Genomic DNA, 3,926 nt, shown 5'->3' with positions numbered 1-3,926 from the left:
GGGTGCTGGCTCAGCCAGGTAGCTGTGGTGTCCTGGTAAGGGAGTCATTTGCTATCAGAGACGGCATCCAAATTGTGACTGGCACTGTCTTTATTGTGTGGGGAGATCACATTTACTTTTGGCAGTCACCTTCTTCTCCCGGGTTTTACCTCAACCTTTTTGGTTCTACCTTCTCCACCAACCATCATACCCTTGAGTTTCTCTTAGCTGTGAAGTCCTGACAGTCAGCATTGAAATTTCCCATTGGTCCTCATGATTAGAAGGACCAAAATTATCACCCATGCTGTCAGAACCTTGAATGATTGGAGACATTAACTTGCATAACATAACTTTATAACATTGCCACCCTTAAGGCAATATTGATATTCTTTCTATAACAGTAGAACCAGTTGTTAAGATGGGAAACAGAAGGCAAGAAAATATTGTATCATACAGATAATCACAAAAATTAACTTGAATTAATGTGCAATCACTTCAATATGTATTTTCTAAACTCTAACAAAATTTGCTAATTAGATAGTCTTAAATTTAGTGAATATTTTGTTTTTCTCTCACCAATTTACTAAAATACTTAAAAAATAAACTTAAGTAACCATGAAAGAAATGGGAAAAATCAACAAGAGACCAATTAGCCTATAAATGAGATAATTTCCCATTAAGTAAATATGCATTAATCCTTTATCCTTCTGGTAACACTAACATACTGGCTTAGAAAAAGTAGCCATAATAAAAATCATAACTTTATAAAACATCAAGGACCTTTCTTAAAGTATCTAGAGGCCATTATCATTTCTATTTTTTTAGAATTCTCCCTTTCAGAATTTTTATCCATCCCTTTGGTAAGAACTTTGAAGTCAAACTAAATTTTCTTCTTTACCTTTGACCCAAAAGGGGAGGAACAGAAATTTCCTTGATGGAAAAATTCTCCAAATCAACATGGACTGGCCTGAAGCTGGTGTAGCAGGAAGATGACAAGAAGGAAACAGGAATACCTTTGACAGAGGTGACAGTAATCTGCGTATCTACTGGTCTATGCAGTCCCTAAACCCACTGCCTTAGGGGGTATAGAGAAAGTGACAGAGTCGCCCATGGGGATGGTCAGTTGAAATCTCCACTGAGTCCACTGAAGTCCAATGGCGATGTAGCCACAGCACTGGTTGCCATCCTGTGTTGTATGAAGAGAGCTACTCTTCCCAGACAGGCCCTTTGGATGGGCCCTTTCTCCAGTGCACGTCTGGGACTAGTATACCCCAGAGTCATGGCATTACCTCTGCAGGGTCTTTCTATGTTGGAGGTGCACATACCAGCACCAGAGAGCAGGCTGAAAGTGGTGCCTCCGCTGCTGCAGGGAAGGCCTGGACAAGCTATGGGCAATGGTCACACACAGAAGCACAAACACTGGAGAAAACAATGAGGCCCTCTCTGTGCGAATCCATAAGAAAGAATGAGGCCAGGATGGAAGTTCAAGGAAAACAGATTGTGGCTGGAGTGTGGAAGGAGTTTCTTATGATGAAATTAAAAACAAGTACAAAGGGGGCTCAGCCTCCCCATCAGGGATGGTACGTCGGAGGGGACTTGCATGTCAGATGCAGATTTAAGTTAGATGAAGAATAAAATCTGTTTTGCCCCTAAATTTGAAATACTCTTCCATTGGTTACATAAGTGACATTATTATTGTCATAATATGATTTATTATGCATTTATGGTATCTCATACTTATTTATATTATCTAAATTTACCCATTTTACTCAAAACAACTCCCAGATAAGGGACCTGAGGTTTAGTAATTAGCCCACTTGCAACCAGACAAGATATAACGAATTTGCCCAAAGATAACCAACTACAAGAGTGACAATCCAGAAATCAAATCCAGGAAATTTAAAACTCATGCTATGTCTCCTTTTCTCTTTAAATATACAATAAGTATTAGAAGAAGCAAGATAAATTTAATTCACATTAACAGATTAATCTGAAGCACTGATATTCTAACTGTTCATTGTATTCATATTAGCAAACTTACTATCAATTCCTTCCTCAGTTTTAGGAAGCAGAGGTGAACCAGATGAGAACTCCAATTTTAGGTCGAGGCTCCCTGGCTGGCCTCACTGTCACATGGAGCTGGTGAAAGAAGCAGATGTCAGGCCCACACTAGACTTGCTGGAGCTTTAACAAAAGCTTTAACAAAAGCTTGCTGCCACTTTAACAAAATCTCCAGATCATTCATCTGAGAGAAAGATTGAGAATCATTGGCTTATCATACACTCCCCCAAAACTTTGAAAAACACCAATTTTAAATACCTCTAAAAATATCTATGCTTTATCAAAACTGTTCACTAATTAAATTATAGAAGTGGAAAATAAATCTACTAACTGTGTAACCCAGTTGTCATATGAAATTAATTAGGAAAGAAGTTAGGATCACCTGATGCAGAAAATCAACAGTTATGAAAGTTAGCAGTCTGCAGTGTAAATGAAAAAATTCTACAGAATGCTGGGAGGCCAAGGCAGGTGGATCACTTGAGCTCAGGAGATTGAGACCAGCCTGAGCAAGAGCTAGACCCCATCTCTACTAAAAAGAAAAACTAACCAAGTGTTGTGTCTGACTCCTTGTAGTCCCAGCTACTCAGGAGGCTGAGGCAAGAGGATTGCTTGAGCCCAAGAGTTTGAGATTGTTGTGAACTATGCCACGGTACTCTACCGGAGTGACAGAGTGAGACTCTGTCTCAAAAAAAAAAGAAAGTTGTGAATATCCAGTAAATTATATCACTTCCCAAGATTCAAGGTTATATAACCTTTATTTTCTATTCTTACATAAGTTTGTATATGCTTTATAACTGCATAGTCCCCAAAGAGTGTCAACTAGCAAACAATGCCTCCTGTTAGAACACAATATTTGGCAAAACAAAACATAATACTTTTGAGGAAATGAAACCATCATTCTAAACTTGCAGATAATATTTTCTTCCTTTGATTAAAGAAGAGAATCTTGGTGTTTAGTTGTTTATACATAATAAATAAATACACATTGACACAGAATAAATGATCAATTGTGCCATCCATTCATGTGCCAGTGTTTCCTGCTTATGTGCAGGAGCACAGTTCTAAGGGCTGGGGACACCTTGACAAGGAATGTCCTCCCTGCCCTTTGTGGGTTCTAGGCTGGTGAGGACGTGGACAAGGAGTCAGGCCATGAGGGTGGAGCACAGTGAGTGTGATGGTGAGGATGAATTTCTGTAGACTACGGAAGCATCTGGATGAGAGCAAACCTTAGCTGAAGCTCAGTGAGTGAGATGAACCCAGTGAGAGTCAGGGTGGGGAAGAGCTTTTGAGGCACAGAAAAGAGTCACAGACCCTGGTAACACTGGGGCTGGAACACTAAAGAGCCAAAGCAGTGGCACAGCAGCCACACAGAGATACCCACCTTCCTTCTCTCACCAGTGAGAAGGTTCAGTCTGGCCTGGAGCGTCTTCTGAGTGTTCAAGGGAAACCATGTCTGTGAATGTCTGTAAAGTAGATCACACTTAACTCACAGTGTTGGGCCTTTCCAGGGGACAAGTCTGATCAATTGTCACATTCATGCAGGTTTTACACCAATTTCAGCTGCTGTAGCTGTCCCAAGAGGAGTCGTGGTGAGGAGACAGCTAGCTGAGCAAGTTCTCTGAATTTCCCAGTGTTGACTCATGACCTATCATCTCCCTTGTTCTTTTTCTTTCTTTTTTTTTTGTGTGTGTTCTAGAAAATGAAGCCCAAACTATCCTTCATCAAGTTATCCTTTAGCTTGGTTGTGACAGGTGCAGGCCATGCCTGGACATCTGTCCTCACGCGTCACCCAGATCGTTTTTCACAAGAACTCCATCTGGCCTCCTTGTGTCAGGTTCTCACTGTCGAGGCCAGTCGCAGACACTCTCCTCTGTCACTGCCCTGCA

This window comes from Otolemur garnettii, unplaced genomic scaffold (genome assembly GCF_000181295.1).
Source record: "Otolemur garnettii isolate 467f Iridium unplaced genomic scaffold, OtoGar3 scaffold00215, whole genome shotgun sequence".
Lineage (NCBI taxonomy): Eukaryota > Metazoa > Chordata > Mammalia > Primates > Galagidae > Otolemur > Otolemur garnettii.
Note: the sequence above shows the minus strand (reverse complement) of the source record.